Source organism: Hippopotamus amphibius, chromosome 1 (genome assembly GCF_030028045.1).
Source record: "Hippopotamus amphibius kiboko isolate mHipAmp2 chromosome 1, mHipAmp2.hap2, whole genome shotgun sequence".
Lineage (NCBI taxonomy): Eukaryota > Metazoa > Chordata > Mammalia > Artiodactyla > Hippopotamidae > Hippopotamus > Hippopotamus amphibius.
Window position 1 is genome coordinate 40,813,922 of NC_080186.1, and position 23,253 is coordinate 40,837,174.

Here is a 23,253-nt window from a genome sequence, read left to right on the forward strand (position 1 = left end):
ACACTGGAACCTAGAAGCCTAAGTTTTAATTCCACTCTACCACTCTGAATTGTGACCTTGCTAATTACTAAATCTTTCTGTGTCTCAGTTTCCTCATTTGAAAAATTGGTATAATAATGGTACCTAGGGTTACTGATGAGAGTTCAATAATTTAATGAATGTACAGTGTTTGGAACCATGCTTGGTGCATAGTGAACATGATATAAGTTTTAGTTATTATTATTAATTGCGCCCTCTCTCTAGACTTACCTAGAATTTCCATGTAAATGAATAATATTACCATTATTGTAACAGTAGTGCATTTGAAGTTCAACAAAACTAAAGATAATAACTTAGTGCAAAACTGAAATTTAAAAGTTCTGTAATTGCTCAGCACCCCTTTGACTAGAATTAGAGGATATATGTCTGCTTCGCCTTTGTTATCCTCTGCTAGGGGCCAGGAGTACTGGGCTCAACCCCAATCTCAGTATCAATTTATAACAGCACAGACACTTCAATAAGTTCCTTCCCTCTCTGGGTCTCACCTTTAAAATGGGAGAGTGGAATGTTTTTGATGACTAAAACCCTTCCAGAAGGGTAGTATAGTTAAAAGAGATCAGGCCTTTGTTTTAATAAGCAACTTTGTCACAGGTGGGGAGGACAGATTGGGAAAGAAAAAAGAACTGGGGTTAGAGGGCATTAAATTATCACAAAAATAGTCCAAAGGAGACAAGATGAGGATCAGGGCAAGGACAGCCTGAATAGTCACAGAAAATGAAAAACGTTCAAGAGGTTAACCATAGGATAGCTTTTCTATCCAGAGACAGTGAAAGACAGAAGAATCGAATTTCCTGTATTATTTCATTGAACAAATATTTATTGTGTGAAGTATTAATGTCAAGTGCCAGAAATTTTATACACATTTAAAAAAAATTTTAGGTATTCTCCTACAATTATAATAAAAATATTAGCATCTCCATTTTACGGATGTGGAAACTGAGGTTCAGAGATGTTAACCAACTTGTCTTAAGCCATGCAATTAATAGATGGAGAATTGATATTTGAATTCAAGGGATGAAAAAAATTAAGTAAGATATCCAAGATCTCTATCCTTGAGTTACTCACTAAGGTTCCAATTCCATAATTTTAACCAAGTCTGATTTCCAAAATAAGGGCAAAAATAAAGTATAGTGGCAATTTTTCAAGCCTTTAAAATTTTGTTTTCCTTTAAAAATAGAAAATCGAAACCATTTCCTCTGGCCTTGTATTTGGGACTACCATAGAATGCTTTGTTCTACGAAATAAGCTCTTAGGAATAACTCATGTTTTCCTTTCTCCTCAGAAACCTAGCCATTGACCCCCATCTCCAGGCATTTCAGTTTCACACCTCCCTTCTGTCATTAAATTAAGTCATCAAGAATGTCCAAGGCTATTCCATTATTAGTAATCTGGACCTGCCTGTTGTCAGTTCAATTACTTCTCCCAGGGTCTTGGCTACTGTCTGATTTAAGAAAATCAATATCAAGGGGACAAATGGCCTTTGAACCTCACTGGGCTTAATCCCCCTTTTTTCTTCTGAGATTCCAGGTGTCAGATCCATTTCCAGTAAACCTGGAAGCCACAGTGCACTTTTAGGATCTAGATTAATGCTAAATGCAGGTGGAAAACCTAATACAGAAATAATGTGTATATGTGAAGCTGGAATAAAGAAAAACTGGAATATTTATTGATCATTCATATTCTATTATGTGCCAAAAATTTTCCCAGATGTTTAAAATATGCTATTTTATTTACCTTCTCTATCCATAAACAAAAGTTGCTTATTTTAGCCCAATTTTAGACATGAGGAAATTGAATCTAATAAAGGCTAACTGGCTTAGCCCCCAGCCCCAGATCCCAAAACTATTAACTGGTAGAGCAAGGACTTAAATCTTAAGCGTCCTGACAATAAATATCATACTTTCTCTATGACACCATCTGCACAAAGAACACAATCTTCTTCTTTTTTTCTTTTTTTTCTGGGTGCATGCTTGCAGGATCTTGGTTCCTGAAACAGGGATAGAACCCGTGCCCCAGCAGTGAAAGCACCAAGTCCTAACCACATCCCAACTTCATTTCTCCCACCCTCCCTCCCTTCCCTCCTTCCATTATTTCTTTCTCTCTTCTCTATATTTAAATTTTTATTCCAGACTTCTTGTTTCAGTAATATGGTGTTCTAGATCAGAGCCTTGCATATGGTGACCTGCAGCACAAGCTCTCAAGGCAGCTATGCGTGAGGCCTGGAGTTCTGCCCATCCTGACTAAGGGGCTCATGGTATTATTGAAAGTACAAGAGCTCCTCCATTCCAGGTGTAGGCCAAGGAGTGGTCCAATATTGCTGAGGGTGTAATGAGGAGCCTGCATGCAGTCTCAGACAGTGGTCTTGGTTCTCTGTTATCCCATATACACAGCACTTTTGTCCAATCAGAAGTAAATTTTCCACTTAATGGTATCCAAGCTATTCCCAAGGGCTATTTTAAATAGGCATGCACCCTCTACAAATTCTGCAAATTAGAGGGTCATCATTATTAGAAAATGTTTCATTATCTTAAATCACTGTATTGAAAGTCTGATTAGATTTTAACATCATTTGACTCTCACAAGAAATTTCAACATTGCAATTATAAGCAATTGCATATATCCATTTTAGAAATCAAAACCTCATATAAAAATGGAATGTTCATAGACAAAAACTCAAGTGTTTCAATTAAATTGAAGATTAAAAAATAAACAGCATTTGATATCCTCTATATATTTTTTGTTTCATTTTTAAATTATGTGTTAATTTTTTTCACCAAGCTTCATATTGTCATCCTCCAAACATTCCCCAAGTACTCCAACATTCTGCATAGATAGCATCTTCCCTATGTATATAAATATAACTTTCTCTGTGTGCCTGGGTGTGAGAAAGGTTGGAGAATACTGCTCTGGATAACCTGCAAACTCCTAGAAATTATAGGATATTTAAGAACATTATTTACATGAAGAGCTCCTAACAAATAAAAGGAAATCCACAGATGCCAGAAAAATAGAGGTACAGAAGGTAGGTTATTGGTCTTGGTATCTAAGAACTTAGATTTCTTACATCTATGCAAGGATAGCAAATGAGGCTTAGAATCTCCATGGGGCTGGATATCCAACATGAGATGCCTTCACAAATCTAGGACCCTCAAACAGATATAGCATTAGTGGAACTCTGGTCTAGAAAGAAACCATTCACTAGCAATGGAAGATGAAAAAGAAGCATGACTATCTATTCCTGGATTTTGGGTAGAAAAAATAATTTTAAAACATGAGCCAGAACGTTTTTAGGTTTGAGTTTGAATTTACACTACTTGCATGGACTTAAGATCCCAGGTCAAGCATTTATAACAAATTTAGTTACAGGAGGATATCCCTGGGGTACCTGGTCAAAACAATAAAAAATTGCTTTGCGTGCACACGTTTTTCACCCTGCACACACAGAATTTCCATAAATAAAGTCCTAAGGAGGTCAAAATTTTATATAAATTTATAAAACATATAAGAAAACAATCAATACTAAAAGTGAGGATTAGCCATAGAGATAGATAACTGAATTAGATGACAAAGAACTTCAGGTCATAAAACTGTCTGGTTTTATTATAAAGTATTTTTTAAATGATTAAAATATTGAAAGAATGTTTCAAACATATGAGAACAGAACAAAACACAATAAAAATTTAAAATGCAAGAAATAATCTCAAAAAATTAAAGAGAGCTTTTAGAAATTATAAAATAGTAATTAAATTTAAAAATTCAAGAGACAGGTTAAGATGCAGAATGGATGGAATTTCTAAAATTCAACAGGGGGAATTAAGATAGAAAATACAACAAGAGACACAGAGGAAATAAGTAAAAATATACATCTGATAAGAGTTCTAGAAAGAAAGACAAGAGAAACTGGGAGAGGCAAAATCTACAGAGAAAAAGGCTGAATATATTCCAGAATCATTGAAAGACAGGAATATTCAGATTTCAGAATCACAAGTCCATCCAAAACACAGTTTTTAAAAAATCTAGACATAGACACATCATAGTGAAACTATAAAACGTCAAAAATGAAAAGCATGTTTTCTAAGCAAATCATAGAAAACAAAAATTACCTATGAAGACACAGAAGTTAGACTGAAGCAGACTTAACACCAGCAACATGACAAACAGAAAATAATGGAATAACATCACCCAAGAATGAGGGTATAATAAATTTTCAAACAAACAAAGCCTAAGAAGTTTAGCAGTTTCTACTCTCAGTGAAGGAGCTACTAAATGATGAACTTCAGAGGAAAAAAAAATTGAACACAAAAGGTAAAAATGGCAAGAAGCAACAATGAGCAGAGAAACACAAGTAAATCTAAATAAGGACTAACTGAATAAAACTATTATTATAACCATATTAAGTTTTGGGGGTGTTAAAAAGTTTGTACCAAAACACTGGCTAATAAAGCAGATATATTTGGGACTGTGGTGAAGTGGAGAGAGGCAAGATCAGAGCTAATGTATTGTAAGGTCCTTGTATGACTCCAAAGGAGGATAGGGAAGCCAATTAACTTAAGGCATTGCTATAAAATAAGAATGTGGCAATTCAAGAGTAGTCACTACAATAATAGAAACAAGATTTATAAATTCCAAATAAGTAATAAAAAGAGAGAGAATAAAGAAAGCATAACAAATATAATAGAAGATATGACAGGATAGGGGATCAAAAGCAAAGAAAAACGTTGTTTATTGAAAGCCCAAAATAAGATAGTAGAAATAATTCTAAATACCAACAATCACAGATATTGGAAATTGGCAAATTTATTTGTTAAAAAAAACTGATTAGGAAAAAAAAAATTCACACTTATCTTCATTCCCAGAGACATGCATAAAACATAATGCACAAAAAAATTGAAAGTTAAAGAAAAAAAAGATATAAAAGATATAAAATGAATATACTCACTAAAGGAAAGCTTTTTCAGTTATGGCAATATCAAACAAAATAAATTGAGAAAAAAAGTAAAATTAAGGATATATTCACCACATAAAAGCAAATATTTTGCAGGAAGATATAGCAACTTTGAATATGTATGTACCTAATAAGAGCATAAAATACACAAAATAAAAATCGATAATACCACAAGTAAAAACTGACTAATCCATAATGATTAATCTCAGTAACTGATACTGTAGACAGCCAAAAATTCCAAAGGATATAGAAAACTGGAACGTTCCAATTTGATAAGCTCCATTAAAAGATCACTTATTAAAACTTATAATGCTTTCCACATACACAATTAAGAAATAAACTTTTTTTCAAGTAAATAAGTGATAGTTATAAAAGATTAAGCACATGCATGTGGTCACAAGACAAATCTCAACAAATATCAGAGAATTAATATTCTTCTAATCACAACCTTTCACAAGTCATAAAACAATACATTTGTTACAAAAAAGTTGACAAAAACCCTTATATATTTCGAAAGTTTTATATATTCTTATTAATTTTTCATGTATCAAAGATGAAATAATGATGAGAACTACGAAGTGTTTATAATTGGATGATTAATTCAGCACTGCACATCAGAGTGTGTGTCATGCAGCAAAAACAGTATACAGAAAAGTTTTAGCCTTATGTGCATATACTAGAAAAAAAGAAAAATTGAAAAAGTGCCAAGTACTTAACTTAAAAAGTTAAGAAACAAAAAATTATTCTTACCAAAATAATCTCAGAAATGCAAAACACTGGAAGCACTTGGCCAGGTAGAGCTTGGTCCAAAGTCTTTATGAAGAAAAATTAAGTACCCAGATTCTTTCCCTCACACCAAGCACCCAAGTGACTCTATCCATCATGATAGGAAACTAGAGGCTCATTCTCTGGAGTGGTTGAAGAAATTCCAGATTCAAAATCCAGAATACTGGTAGTCAAGCTTATCTCTGTAGTCAGGAGTTTAGAAAATTCTTTTGTGGGAAAACAAACTCCCAATCAAAGATAAAAGATTTACAAATTAGATATGGGAAACTCCCACAATGAAATGAATCACCATGGTCCAAACATGTATTTAGAACCTCTATTTCAAAGTTTAGTGTCAATCTTTTAATGATGAAAGACATCAATAGAAGCAGAGACCAAAGAAGCCAAGCAAAGGTATGGTGGGGTCATGGGATTACTTGGGGAAAACAGAAGCAGTTTCCAATAGGTGCACTGAATACCAATTTAACAGGAAAAGAAGGCAGGAGGCAGATGGAATAGCTGCAGAAGAGAAAAGCTTAATCATGTATCACAAGACTCATATGTATTAATGTTTACCTATTCATAATAAAAGACTGAATATTAATTTAACCAAATAAGTGACATAAATAGTGGGCGGGGGGCTGGAGGAGAAGTGCTTGTATTTATTTTGAAGCAGAACTGTTAAAGAATGAAATCATCATCTTCATAATAGAAAATTGGTAAATACTACTGAAAACTAAAATGAACAGAGAATAGTGTTACAGAAATTTTATTTAGAAACATAGAAGTAATATCAGAAGGAACAATGAAAAGTAATATAAGTGATTGCCTCAAGAACAGGAGAGCAAGGGCCAAATTCTGCCCACTGCCTGTTTTGGGAAAAAAAAAAAAAAAAGCCCTTGCTTATTCATTAGGTGTTGTCTATGGCTGCTTTCATCACATAATAGCAGAGTTAAGTAGCTGTGACAGTGACCTGTTGGCCCACAAAGCTTAAATTATTTACTACTTTGTTCTTTCCAGAGAAGTTTGCTGATTCTTGCTTTAGGAAGCAGGAATCAAAAATTGTGGCAAATGTAGAGGGATACTTTCTTTGTGGCCTTTGCAGTAACATCTGACTTTTTAAATTACATACATGTATTTTATTTTCATAAATATTAAAACTAAGTGAAATAAAAGAAAAAGATAGAAAGCTACCCAGCTTGTTTTATGAGGCTATTATAAACTCAAAGCAAAAACAGGCAAGGACAGCTGCAGAATGAACGATGTCAGTTATAAATGAACTGTCAGTTATAAATACTGATTGAAAACTTTGAAATAAAATGTTACCAGTTAAATCCAGCAGCAAATTTATACATACACACACATTACAAAATAAGATGGACCTGAGGAACGGAAGTATGATTCCACATTAAAAAGAAATATAATGCCACTTATTAATAGATGAAGTGAGAAATACTAAATTATCAACAAATAGATATAGTAAAAATATCTAATGAGTCAACATCCATTCAAAAAAAGTTTTAAAAAATCTTTGCAAGCTCTAAATTAAAGAGAACTTCCTTTATCTTATACAGGATACCTATTAAAAATTTATAGCAATCCTACCTAATGGTGAAATGTAAGAAATATTCCCTTTAAAGTCAGGAAACAATAAGGATGCTGCTACTGTTGCTTCTATTCAACATCATACTGAAAGCTCTAGTGCAATAAAATTAGAAAAGGTAGTAAAAAAAATATGAGGATTATAAAGAAAACTCATTATTCATAGATGATATGATTATCTACATATAAAATAAAAGAGCAACTGAAGAAAACCTTTAGGATAAATAGAGATTCCAAGAAGGTTAGGGAATTCAAGAACAACATACAAATTTCAACAATAAACCTATAAAACAATAGACCAATAATCAAGAAAAATACAGAAAAAGCACAATTTACTCATATCAGGAATAAAAAAAGGAAACACCACCACAAACATTAATAAGACAAGAAAAATTATAATAAAAAGATATTTTCCAATGAACTTGAAAATTAGAGGAAAAGAGCGATTTCCTAGAAAAACAAAAACATACCTTACCAAAACTGATAGAAGACACACAAAATCTGAATATTCTCTTAAATTCATGAAGGTAATTTAATATATTATTAAAAACTTTCACACAAAGAAAATGCCAGACCCAGACAGCTTCTCTGGTGAAGTCTTCCAAACATTTAAGGAAACTAAGACACTAATTTTATATAAATTATTCCAGATAATTGAAAGTGAGGGAACATTTTCCAACTTGTCTTCTGTGAAAAACATAAACTTTGATAATGAAATCTGAAAGGAATATTTCAGGAAAATGTCTTTCCTGAACACCCCCAAAAAATTATAAAATTAAATACAATGGCGAGAGGCAATAAATCACAGCTAATTTACTTTAGGAACGTAAGGTTGTATTAAAATTCTAAAATTAATCCTTATAATATATCATATTTATAAATTAAAGAAGTTTCAAATGTGAAGAAAAAGCATTTGATAAAATACTCTTCAATAATCAACTCATAGAAAACAGAAAACTAATTACAGAAAAGACCTTAACCTGATAAAGAACATCTACCAAAAGGGGGGAAAAAAAAATGAAGAAACCAAAAGCAACATCATGCTTAATCATGAAAATTTTAAAGCATTTCCATTGAATTTGGGAACAAGAAAAGAATGCCTGCTGTTGACATTCCTATTCAACCTTGCATTGAAGTTGTTAGTCATTTGCAATAAGGCAGGAAAAATAAATAAAAGGAGAAGGGTTGGAAAGGAAAAATTAAGCTTTTATTATCTACATAGCCAACATGATTATGTATGTAGAATACCCCAAAAGAATCTACAAACTATTAGAATTCATTGATATAAAGTCAATATTCAAAAAGATTATTTGTATATCTATATACTATCAATGAACAATTAGAAAATAGAATTTAAAAGTAATAACAAGTATGATAGAGTCAAAAATATCATTATAAGAAATGCAACAAAAGTACAAGACCTCTACGTAGAAAATTCTAAAATATTATTGAGACAAATCAAAGAGGCTTATTAAATAGACAAATCTATTTTATTCATAGGTTGAAGATTCATTATTAATCAATGTAATTAGCTAAAATCCCAGCAGATGTGGGTGTGGGGCACGTATATGTGAGTGCGTGTGTGTCTAAAATTGATAAGATGATTATAAAATTTATATGGGGGTGCACAGGGCAAAAAAATGGAGACGATATTTGCAAATGATATGATATATAAAGGGTTAATATCTAACATATATAAACAGCTCATATAACTCAAGATAAAAAAACAAACAACACATTTAAAAAATGGGCAGAAGAACTGAACAGACATTTTTTCCAAAGAGGAAATGTAGATGACCAACAAGCACATGAAAAGATGCTCAACATCACTAATCATCAGGGAAATGCAAATCAAAACCACAAAGAGATATTACCTCATACCTGTCAGAATGGCTCTCAACAAAAAGGACACAAATAACAAATGTTGATGAGGATGTGGAAAAAAGGGCACCATCCTACACTGTTGGTAGAAATGTAAATTGGTGCAGCCACTGTGGAAAACAGTATGGAGGTTTCTAAAAAATGAACTACTATATGACCCAACAATTCCGCTTCTGGGTATATATTTGAAAAAAACCCAAAAACAATAATTTAAAAAGATCTATGAACTCCAATGTTCATAGCTGCATTATTTACAATCGCCAAGATATGCAAGCAACCTAAGTGTTCATCAACAGATGAATGGATAAAGAAGATGTGTTGTACACACACACACACACACACACACACACAAACACACACAAAAGAATACTACTCAGCCATAAAAAGAATGAAAATTTGCCACCTGCAGCAACATGGATAGACTTGGAAGGCATTATGCTAAGTGAAATAAGTCAGACAGAGAAAGACAAATACTGTATAATAACACTTATATGTGAAATCTAAAAAAATACAGCAAGCCAGTGAATACAGAGAAGAAGCAGACTCACAGATATAGAGAACAGACTATTGTTTACCAGTGCAGGGTGCAATATAGGGGTTGGGGAGTGAGAGGTTAGGTATAAAGTATTGGGTATAAGATAGGCTACAAGGATGTATTATACAATACGGGGAATATAGCCAATATCTTGTGATAACTGTAAGTAGAATGTAACTTTTCAAAATTGTATATGTGTATATATATATATATATATATATATATAAATACACAGGGTAAAAAATAGCAAAGACAGCCTTATCAGATAACAAGACACTATAAAGTTATAGACATTAAAACAATGTGACATTGCTACAGATCTATAGAGATAGACAATGGATTAAAACAGAGGGCCTAGGAATAGACTCAATACATATCAGAGATGACATTGCAGATGAGATTGAAAAGTTGAATAATCAATGAATAGTATTGGGTCAATGGGTCATCCATATGGAAAAAACATAAAGTTAGATCACTACCTTATATCAAATACAAATATAAATTCCAAATGGATTAAGGAAAAAATGTAGAAAGTGAAACATAGCAGATTATTTTATGTATTTTATGGACTCAGGATATGTAAGGACTTTTTAGACAAAGCACCAGAAGCATAATCCCTGAAGGGAAAGATAAATATATTTGACTGCTTTACAAAAAGTTATTTTGTTAAAATATGCCATAAATAGGGACTTCTCCAGCAGTCCAGTGGTTAAGACTTCACCTTCCAATGCAGGGGGTGCAGGTTTGATCCCTGGCCAGGGTGCTAAGATCCCACGTGCCTTGTGGCCAAAAAAACAAAACATAAAACAAAAACAATATTGTGACAAAGTCAATAAAGACTTTAAAAATGGTCCACATCAAAAAAAGTAGAATAAATAAATAAATAAAACATGCCACAAATAAGTGAAAAAACAAGCCAATGATTGAAGAAGGCATGTGCATAATGCTTATAATGGAAAGGATCAATACATAAACCTATAAAGAAATCTTACAAATAAAAATATAAAAGACCCACTGTTCAACAGAAAATAGGCTAAGGATATAATCAGACAAGTAACAGAAGAAGAAACAAATGGCCTACAAATATATGAGAACATGGTCACCCCACTAGTTATTGAGGAAATAAAAGTTAAGAAAATAATGAAATACATCTCTTACCCTCAGACTGGCAAAAAATTTAGTAAATCTGAAAACACCAGGTGTTGAGAATTACACAAGAAACAGTGACTTTTTTTTTTTTTAATTTTGTAATTTTTTTTTATTTAATTTAATTTATTTATTTACTATTTTTGGGGGGGTACACCAAGTTCAATCATCTGTTTTTATACATATATCCCCTTATTTCCTCCCTCCCTTGACTTCCCCCCCACCCTCCCTCGAGTCCCCCCCACCCTCCCTGTCCCAGTCCTCTAAGGCATCTTCCATCCTCGAGTTGAACTCCCTTTGTTATACAACAACTTCCCACTGGCTATCTACTTTACACTTGGTAGTATATATATGTCTGTGCTACTCTCTTGCTTCATCTCAGCTTCCCCTTCACCCCCCACCCCCTCCCAAACCTCGAGTTCTCCAGTCCATTCTCTGCATCTGTGTCCTTGTTCTTGTCACTGAGTTCATCAGTACCATTTTTAGATTCCGTATATGTGAGTTAGCATACAATATTTGTCTTTCTCTTTCTGACTTACTTCACTCTGTATGACAGACTGTAGGTCTATCCACCTCATTACATATAGCTCCATCTCATCCCTTTTTATAGCTGAGTAGTATTCCATTGTATATATATGCCACATCTTCTTTATCCATTCGTTTGTTGATGGGCATTTAGGTTGCTTCCATGTCCTGGCTATTGTAAACTGCTGGTGAGCATGTAAAATAGAATAGCCTCTTCAGAGGGAAACATGACATTAAAGATAAAGATGCTTATAAACTATGATCCAGCAATTCCACTCCTATGTGTTTTCCTAAGACAATTTTTGTACATTACACAAGGAGATATATACAACAATGTTCACTGTAGTACCGTTCCTTTTTTGTTTAATTTTTAACAGCTTTACTGAGGTTTAATTTACATGCCGTAAAATTCATTAATTTCAAGTATGAAACAATGACTTGTAGTAAATTCATAAAGTTGTGCTACCATCCCATGACATAATTTTAGAATATTCCCATCACCAAAACAATCTCTCTCAGTACCGTTCCTTTTTAATAGTAAAACAAACTAACCACTTCACTCAGAATGAGAATGGATAAATTATGGTTCATTACTACAATGGAATAATACTTCTCATTTAAAATGAACTAGAGCTACATTTATCAACACAGATAGACCTCCAGAACTATGTTTAGTGAAAAAGACAAGCATTAGATAAGGCAAGCATATAGCATATTTTAATGTAATATATACATGTACAATAGAGGTATAAAATCATAAATGGGAATAATATCCATTAAGTTCAGGACTGTGGCTACTTCTGGGAGAAAGTAAAGTAAGAGGGAAAGCTGTACCTATAATGTTATATGTATCAAAATTAATAAAAGAAAGCAGAATCTAAAGGATGACCAAATGTTAACATATGCTTCATCTTAGTGGTGGCTCCTCAAGCGTTTTCATATTATTTAACATATATTTAAAATTTTCACTAATTTAAATTTCAAAAGTTTAAATACCTTTACTGCATTAGGCATTTCAGTGTAATATATGAAGTAGCATGTCTTATTTTTTCCAAGTGGTTAGCAAGTTGTTCCAACATCTTATCGATTAAATCATCACTTTGCTTTCTAATTTCAGATGTCACCTTCTCCATAAAATAAATTTTTAAATGCTTAGGGTTATTTCTGGACTTCCATTTCTGTTTCTCTGATTGGTGTGTTCATTTTAGTGACAGGCAGCCACTGTTTTGATAATTGTGGTTTTATGATACATCTCAAGTAACATTAGGGCAAATCTCTAATCAATGTTTCCTTTTACCCTTTTATATGGCATCACATTCAGTGACTGTTAAAAATATTTTACTGGTTATTTTCTTTCACAATGTATATCATTTATGCTTCTTTACAATTAAAAAACCTGTTGTATTTCACAATTGCTTAAAATCTTTATGCTTTTCCTTCTATCTTTAGTAATTTGCAAATTATTCATCCAAATCTTATTCTACTAATGGTTATATTGAAATAAAAAAATGAATTTGATTCTTTAAGTTAGGCATAAGCAGTTTTCCTATGAGTGATATCAGTAACCCCTTTTGAGACAACCATTTGACAGTCAGGGATATTGTATAGTGGGCGAAAGCTGCTTTGGCGTATGTCTAGTTACACGTTTAGCCATGTGTCACCATGTCGCCAGGTAAGTGTGACTTGGGCAGGACCACACAGGAGTTTAGGGTGAATTTGCCTTGGTGTTATGATGCATTAAAGGGTATGTAAGGTAATGTGGGGCTGAGTTGGGGATCAAATCTAGATCTCTATTTTTTCAACCAATCAGCTACTTTCTTTCAGAGCCATATTTCTTGCTTTTATATTACCTACTCTGAGCCAAATCTGATTCCCAGCATTGAAGAAGAAATGTTGGAGTTCCAAGCCTGCCTCTCTCTGTGCAACTCTGACAATGTTTTATCATCTTTCTAAGCTTTGTTTTCCTCATCTGCAAAGAGGAAAATCATACCTATCTGGTAGAGATTTTGATAGAATTAACTATAGTTGCCAAGACAATGTGGTCAGGAAACAATAAAAGACTATACACTTGTGCTATATATATATTTTTATATATATATGTATATATTCATATATATTTATAAATACATATATATATATGTATATTTACGTTAAGCTTCCTGTCCATGAAGAACCTACAGTTTGCCACTCAAGTGCCAGGAAATCTTGGACCTGATATATCAAAACCATGAAGTCTGGTATATAGATAATGTGAAAAATGAATCCTTATCTATTATCAGCTGCTATTGGGGAGTCACAAGGAACTAACAAAGTTTGTTAATCAGCTGCACCTGTGTCTTGTTAACTGGAATTTGTCAAAATCTTCACACAGATACTGCAGCCTGATAGAGAGAAATGGCTTACAGGTTGCACATTAGAAGAGTCTTCTCTCTCAATGAAGCCTTGTGAGAAGGCAACCAAAAGAGGTAGAAGGGAAATGGAGCAAAACATTTTCATCAAGGGAAGTTTAGCATATCAAACAAGGGCATTAGCAACATGATAGAAGAAAAAGAAGATCTTTCAGGGAGGCTCTTTCTTCTCCCTATAACTCAGAATAAATATTCACCAACATACAGACAAAAAAAACCCACCTCTCTCTTCTTCAATCTGACAGCATTTCCTACAGAAAGTTTTGTTCTAAACTTCATGCATTCATTCAAGAAATATTCATTTAATCATTTCATTTAATAAAGAATTACAGGACTCCTAATCTGCTCTGTGCTTGGATTATAGAAATGAATAACACCTTTTGCCCTTAAGGAACTACCTAGCAGGGGAAATAAACATGTAAAACAAAGACACACACACACACACACACACATACACACACAAGTAAAATGCTGAGGTAACATCTGTAGCCAGCCAAATAGAAGAAAGCTATATCTTCACTAATGAATAAGGACTGACCAGGCAGGAAGGAAAGTGTGGAAGTCATTCCAGTTGGAAGGAAAAACAAGAGCAAAGATTGAGTGGTTTGTGACATTACCAGCTCTTTCCTGTGGCTAGAACAAAGAATTCTGGGGTAAGAGATGAGACTATGGCATTAAAAGGTACATGGGCTGTCTTAAAGAGTTTTAACTTTTACTGAAAGCAACATGAAGGGGCTACCGAAGAGTTTTAAGTGTAGGTGTGAAAGGTTCAGATTTATGTTTTGAAAAGAACACACCAAAACTGACTACTTATTCTCCAGGATGATGAAAAGGTCAAGGAGAATGAATAGATTACCTAGATGGCTCCAATTCTAGGCCAAACTGTAATCAACAAGAGAGTGAATCTCTCCGTTTACTTACTCCATGTTTCCCTTATCCAGAGGTGCTACAGAATTAATAGGACAGGTGGGGCAACAGATGTGTACACACATTTTATTTATTAAATGGGCTTCTCATAAGGCACAGGGAAGAAGCCACAGGTTTTCTTTAGTGCCTCTGAGATTCTCAAACAGGAATGCATAGATTTCCATCCCTCATTTTTTTGTTCATTCAGTACCTCTCTTAAGGTGAACTTATACCACCCCCCGGTCTCCATTAGGTTTGTACTTTATTTGTTTGTATTCTCATTTTATTATAATATTGGAAATGATTTTGATTCCTGGGTTACCTTGTTTAATGTCAGCACCTTTCCTTGATGAGACACTTAATGCTTGTCTATATTCTTACAGTGCATGCAAATAATATGTGGTAGATTGACTGCAACATTTCTCACAATTCTTTCCTCTCTGTATACACTGAACTATGATTTTGCTGCTTCTCCCATTAAAAGGTGAACCTCTTGAATCTGGGCTGGCCCACGATGGCTTTGGTCAGTAGAAACTGGTGGAAGTAACAGTATACCAGTTCTGAGCCAAGACCTCAAGAAGCCTTGTGTAGTTCCATGTTCTTTCTTGAAATCCTACCACCAACATTTGATCACATCTAGAATAGGCTGACAGAGGATAAGAGACCACATCGAAGACAGCCTAGTTGTTCCAGCTGAAGCCACTGTAGATCAGCCTACCACCAGCTGACTTGCAAACATATAGGAGAACCTAGCCCAAATCAGAAAGAACTGGCCAAAATCTACCTGATTCAGAACTGACCACCAATGGAGAAGAACCACCCAGCTGACCCATGAGCATTAATAAATGCTTATTCTTTTAAGCCAGTAAATTTTGGGTGTTTTGTAATTTAGCAATATCAAATGATATACTATGCACTGCTTCAGTAATCAAAACCATGTAAAAAACAGAAAAGAAAAAAAAAAAGAGAGCGAAAGAAAGAAAGGAAACATTAACAAGACGGGAAAGAAATCACATGTGGAATCGAAAAGGTTGAACTCATATAAGCCAAAGATCATAATGGTGGTTACCAGAGGCTGGGGATGGTGGGGGGAAGGGAGAGATGTTGGTCAAAAGAATGTAAACCTCCACCTATAAGATGAATAAGTTCTGGGGAGCTAATAAACAGCATGGTAATTATAGTTAATAATGATGTATTATATACTTGAGAGTTGCTAAGAGAGTAAATCTTAAATGTTCTTACTACAAAAAAGAATTACGTGACATAATGGAGGTGTTAGATAACACTATGGTGATAATCATTTTGCAATACATAAGTGTATCAAATTAGTAACTTGTATACCTTTAACTTACACTATATGTCAATTATATGTCAATAAATCTGGAAAATTCTTTTAAAAGAAGGAAAAGAAAACAAAAAATAAAAAGTAAAGAGAAAAGTAATTTACTTCACACGGTAGTTCAGTCACACTATTTGTATTAAACTGACTTTTTCTTCACTATCTTTGTAATTGTTTTTGACACAAGTCTATCTTCTTTAAATATTGTCTACTTATATTAAAATACATTTAAACGAGCATACTAATATGTATTTTTGATCAGTTTTTCTCTAGATTTTTATTCTCCAACTTTAGTGGGGAAAAATCAGTTCTTGCCCTTGAGAATTTCACATTTTGGCTGTTTCATGGTGACATGGTTACATTATAAAGCAAAGTCAGTTTCTTTTGACTTATCTGTAAAATGAGGAGTTTGGATAAGATTATAGTCGTAGGAGGCAGAAACCTGAATTCAAATCTTGTTTTTAAACCTCACTATGTTTTTAAACTTCAGTGTGTTTTATCTTCCCTCAGTTAATCCATCCATGAAATTCATAATAATAATACTTTACCTGTCTAAAGGCTCAATCTTCATCTCGATAGGTAAAGTAAATATTCTTCTGAGGGTTATTTTAGCTCCAAGATATAGGTTTCTATGGTTTTAATTTTATTAAATACTTGTTATGTATCAGGTGTGAAACCTCATTTACTAATCCTAACAAAAATTGTAAGTAAGGTCTTAATATTCCCATTTTACAGATGAGGAAACTGAAGTTCTCACAGATAGTAAGTAACTTGCCCAAGGGCACAGTGCTGACAAATTTTAGGTTCAGGGCCCCAAATCAGGTTAATTTGACTCAAAAGCTGGAGTTCTATATAATAAAAAATACTGTATCCCTCTTCTCAGTTCTGGATAATCTAGGCTAAACCAAGAAATAGCAAAGTTCTCTCCTTCCACGTAGAATCATGTTGCAAATTAAAAAGCAATTTGCCTTCGGAGACAAAGATTTTTATAAAAAGCTCTTGATAAATAGCAAACTGTAGAGTAGTAATTCTAAGACAGAGAGAGCAGCACTTGCTTAGAAAGGGTCTTTCCTTTTCCCAAAGCACCTGGGAATTATGAGATGACAGTTCTACAGCACTGCTTTATGGTAATGCTTTCCAGGCACTACCTGTTGCCTGCAGGAGGAAGGGTTGTACTAAGTCAAGCAAATTCTCTCATCCAGTTCCCCTGAGGTCAATGGCAACTGACTATGAACCAGTGATGAGACAGAGATGTAAGTTTAGTCTCCAGACAGTATGAGGGCTATACCAAGGCCCACATTCCATTTTATGGTTGAGGTCAGGGCTAGAACCAATACAAGGGTTCAGCCTGGAGCCAAAGTTGTTTCAGCCCATCTGAAGAAGGAATCAGTCACTCTCTAAATTAGAGGACAATCCAGTGAATCAAAATATTTTCTAATTACAACCTGAAATAAACATGTTTTGAAAACCTGATGCAAGATTATCCTAATTGTATTTACACCATCACACTGCTATGTGTAGCTGACACATTTTCATCATTCATGAAAGGTTCAGGTTAAGCTTTTACAAACTTCAAATTATTAGAATCCACATTCTAATGTGGATGGAGCTTCACTTTATAGCAGTTTTGGAAACCTGAGAATTGGAAGAGATCAATTTTAAATGGAAAAAGCAGAATATCTTATGGATTGCAAACAGCAGATAAAATGTTTCCTTATTAAAGGCTGCTCTCTCCAATGAATTTCAGAGAACACTGAGATCTCCCCTTTGTTTAAAGATAATCACGTTTTTCTCAGAATGTTTCACTAGAGCTTTACCTTGGGCATGAATTTTTCATGACCAATTGATTGAAAAGACAATGCCAACAGAGAATAATACAAGCATAGAAACCTGTCTTACAAGGCAGAGTTAAATTACTCCAAGGGTTAGAATGACAAACCCAGGTGCCACCTTCAACTCAGGAAGTAAATTGACAATTACAAATCTGTTGAAAAATGAGAAAAATCAATTAGGAAAAGGTTGACTTGTACTAAAAAGTAGTGTTTGCTTTATTGAACATCATTCAGCGGATTCTGGAAACAAATAGAGAAAGCACTATGGCAAAATGCCTATCTTTGGGTGGCGGATGGGAGCAGGTATACTGGGAAGAAAGTTGGACTGAAAGAGAGGAGACCTGTCTTTCCTTCCTGGTTTATGCCACTGACTTGTAATTTGACTCTGGGAAGATTACTTTCTATGTCTGATCCTCTATTTTCCTATTTGTACAACAGAGATAATTGACTAGGGTCCAGAGTCATGGACTGAGGGGTCCAGAGTCATGGACTGAGGAGTTCAGACACAATAACACAGTTAAATCAGGTCAACTGGGAAAAGGGAAACTAGATTCTATATATATATCTGATTGACTAATTCCTTTTTTTTTCAAGAAGCACTCATTGAACTCTGCCTAGGTGCCCAAAACTATTTCATGTGCTGAGAATACACAAATAAACAAGGCATACATAGTTTCTGCCTTCATGTGGTTTACATTTTAGTGAGGGAGACAAACAGCATACAAGTAAATAAATAAATGTACAAATGTGTAAATAAATATATAATGCAATATCAGGTAGTCATAAGAACTACGAAGAAAAATAAAATAATAAAATATCAGAGTATAGAGTGGAAGATAGTCTATGGTCTGGTTGGCTTAATATTATTATTATTTTATATATAGAATTTATTGAACACCTGCTAAATTCCAGAGAAATGGTTAGGTGCTCTTGTATTGCATGATATTTCTAATCCTTAGAAAAATATTATAGGTATATATTATTTTTCATTTTACAGGTTAGGAAACTAATATGAAGAAAACTGAAAGATCAAGTAACTTTCTATTTGGTCACCTTTCAGAGATAAAATAGACTCTTCCACCCCAATTTGGTTCAGATGCTAAGAATGATGCTACACATTCATGAAGAACATATTAGAAGGTTTATTACCTGGATAATGAGGATTTATGGCAAAAGTAGAATAGCCCCCCAAACTGGTCTGAAAATGGCTTGAGAGAGCAGGAAAGGAGGCTTGCTTAAGAGTTTTATGGTGGGTTGGCTAAGGACCAGTTTCACAAATAAGGGCTCATATGGTTTGAACTCCATGCCAATGCTAAAGGAGGCAACACTGGTGTTTTCTTATCAGCTTGCCCAAATATGGGACAGAGGGAAAGGAGTGGTGGATCTTGAAAGGTATTAGAATTCAAAGGTCAAAAATGGAGTCAGACTGTTTAATATACTTTCTTAAGATGACACAGCTTACGTAGCAGAGACTGAATGAATGAAACCCAGGTCTGGATTTATCTAGCTCCAAAGTCCATGCTTTTTTATTTTACACTGTGGAAACTCAAATGATAAGATTTTATCATTTCCCATCTATGGGCCTGGGGAGATAAATCTCAAAAAAGGAGTATGGTTATAGTGCTATGCAAAAGACACTAGAAAGATAGCATGATGGTGGGTGCCTGGACCAACCCTACTTTGTAAAACAACTTTAAATGTTCTTAAAGCTATGGGAGAACTAACAAAATATTATGGAATTATCAGGCCAAAATTTAAGTGAATTCTAGATCCAACAGAGAGCATTTGCTGAATCTAGTGAATCTGAGCTTGGCAAAATAAAAATTGGCATTCATGGCTGCCAAGGCAGTTGGGAATTAAAGAACCCATAGAAAAGTGAGACGAAAATTTTGTGTGCAATTTCCCTTCAAGTCATTTGCAAAATTCTAAGTTGCTCATATACAGGGTAAGATGCTAATAACTCAAGTAGAAACCAGCATCAAGGAAGTTAAAATGGTAAGTGGATATTTCAACAGCGTCTCACAGTGTTGCAGAAAAAAAGTTTGAAGTTCAGAGTCCACTAAGTTAGAAAACCTTAGTAAAACCATACTGTTGAGATACAAGAAGGGTTATGTCCTTGGAGTAAAGGCAAGCCAAACATATACCTGAATTTGTATACCTGAAATTCAGCCTTAATTGGATAAATATAATCTTCCCAAAAGCTATCTGCCTGCCAGAAGAAAATTAAATCAACCAGGGGAAAATAATGTTAATAAAAGCATATACATTTTTCAAATGCAATATCCTGAATCAACCAAATTTATTAGCCATGTCAAGAAATAGAAAGAAATAAATGAGAATAAAAGAAAAAAGGAAAGGAACCTGACCCACAGATTACCCAAGTAGTTGATGTATCAGCAGGGACTTTAAAAAAATTATAACTACAGTTGACCCTTGAACAATGTGTGTTTGAACTGCATGGGTCCACTGATATGTGGATAGTTTTCAATAGAGTAAATACCACGATACTACATGGTCTGTGGTTGGTTGAACCTGCAGATGTGGAAGAACCACAGATACAGAGGGCCACCTGTGAGTTATATGCAAATTAACCCCTAAATTGACCCCCTAAGGGTCAACTGTAAAATTTTTTAGAAAAATAGAACACAGGAAAATTTACCAGAGAACTGAATATAGATAAAGATGCAAGGGGTAATTCAGAAATAAAGAAATTTAATACCTGAAATTAGGAATATCATAGGTGGGTTTTAATAACACATTAGACCCAGAAAAAGAAAGGAATAGTGAAATGGAAGATTTGTTAGTAGAAAAATATACAGGGGACTTCCCTGGTGGCACAGTAGTTAAGAATCTGCCTGTCAAGGTGGCGGACTGGGTTTGATCCCTGGTCCAGGAAGATCCCACATACTGTGGAGCAACTAAATTCATGTGCCACAACTACTGAGCCTGCAGTCTAGAGCCTGCGTGCCACAACTACTAAATCCCACGTGCCTAGAGCCCATGATCTGCAAAAAGAGATGCCACTGCAATTAGAGAAAGCCCATATGCAGCAGTGAAGACCCAACACAGCCAATAAATAAATAAATAAATACATAAATAAATAATTTTTTTCAGAAAGAAAATATACATAGTAAAGCAGTGAAAGAGGAAAGTATGGAAAGTACAAAAAGAATATAAGACTTATATGGGGTATGGTAAAATGATCTAAATATATGTCACTGGTGTTTCAGAAGGAGATGAGAGAAGGGAACAAAAGCAAAATTTGAAGAAATACTAACCAAGAATTCTCCCTAACTGATTTCTATCTCCTCTAGTGTGCATGGGACATTTACCAAAATAGAGCACATGCTACACCATAAGCAAGTTTCAATAAATTCCAAAGGACTGAAATCATACAGAGTTTATTTTCTGATTACAATGGAATTAAGCTAATAACCAATACAAGAAAGACAACTAGAAAATTCCCAAATGTTTGGAAAGTAACCAATGTACTTCTAAATAGCCCATGACTCAAAGAATAGATCAGAATGAAAATAAAACATTTTCAATCTTAGGTACTCTCATGCACTGCTGATAGGATTCTAGGATTCTAGTCACTCTAGAATACTGTTTGATAATGTCTAACAAAACTGCAAACACACATATCCTATAATGCAGAAGTTCCACTTCTAATTATATACTCAACATACTTGCATATCTGTGTGCACCAGAGGACATGTATAAGAATGTCTAGGTAGGGCATCATATTCTTAACAGCTAAAATCTAGAAAAAAAAACATCTATCAAAAAAGAATAGATAAGAAAAGTCTGGCATATATACACTGATAAAAATAAATTATTTCTTGCAAAGATATGTATGATTCTCAGAAACATAATTTGAGCATAAAAAACAGATAAGCCAGACACAAAAGAAAACCTGTTATATGATTTTTTTATGTAAAGTTTAAGTGCTAGCAAGACTTATCTGTAGTGTCTGAAGCAGGATGGAGGGGAAATCACTGATTTGGAGAGGGAAAAGAGTGGCTCAAGTAGTGGTTACATGTGTGCGTTCACTTGTACAAGTTCAATGAACTTTACACTTATAATTTGTAAATTTTTCTGTATATATATTCAATAAAATACTTATTAAATGAGTAATTAAAACCATTTTTACTGAATGAATAATAATAAAATAAAAAATTTTAAGACACGTGGGATGCAGTTAAGTAGTGCTTAGAGGCAAGTTTGTAGCCTTCAAGTGCATGTATAGGAACAGAATAAAGGTTAAAATCAAAAGTCTAAGCTTATCTCACGAAGCTGAAAAGGTAACACAAAGTAAAAAAGTATAACACAAAGTAAGTAGAAGGAAGAACATAGTAGACTTAAGAGCAAAAATCAATGAAATAGAAAATTAACAAAGAATAGAAAAAAATGCCATAAATTTTTTGAAAAGGTTAATGAAATTAATAAAACCATAGAAGGCAGTTTAATAAAAAGAGAGAAAATATATAAATTATCACCACCATAAATTTAAAAGGAGAAATCACTGCAGATCCTAAAGATATAAAAAGATAAGATGACATTACCTCAATAAAGCTGAAATTAAAAAAAAAAAAGATAACATTACTAATTCTTTGGTCAACAAGTTTCAAAATTTAGATGAAATGGTCAAATTACTTGAAAACACAATTTACTGAAACAAGTAATTAGAAAATCTGAAAAACCTCTGTATTTGTCAGGCTAAGACTATGACATACAACAAACAACCCACACATTTCAGTGACCTACAACAAACTTGCTCACAAACCTATAGACTGACTCAACAGAGCTCTGCTGAGGTTGGCTGAGATTAAATAGGACTGACCCCCCAGACTTCTGGGTTGGATTTAGTCTGTCATGTACTTCCTCCATCTGGGATTAGCAGTTAATTGAGGATAAATTCTTTTCATGGTAGATGACAGAACAGACCAAACAAAACCGCTCAACCATATTTAAAGCCTCTGCTTGAGTCACATATTCTAGTATTTCATTGGCTAAACCAAGTCACATGTCTAAGCCTTGCATTAATGGGTCAAAGAGGCATACTCTGCTTACTTTAGAAGGAGGCAGTGCAAAAGGAAATGGTTTATAATTCTATTAAAGGGGAAGGGAAGAGTTGAGGGGAAAAAAACCCAATTGAATCTACCAAGGTATCATATTTATTAAAAAATTAAATCCATATTAAAAACCTTCCTTTACGAGACTCATATACCTTCACTACTAAATTCACCCAATCATTTTAGAAAGACTCTTTCACAAAGTCTTTCAGAGCACAGAAAAAGAGGGAACTCCCTCCAAATCATTTTATGAGG

The 23,253-nt window shown here is 33.9% G+C and overlaps 1 protein-coding gene across 1 annotated transcript in view; it reads right to left on the bottom strand.

Moving 5' to 3' along the window:
- The window catches only part of AGBL4 (AGBL carboxypeptidase 4), a 1,220,133-nt gene that overhangs the window by 682,517 nt on the left and 514,363 nt on the right, over positions 1-23,253 (bottom strand). The gene's annotated exons all lie outside the window — the stretch shown is intronic.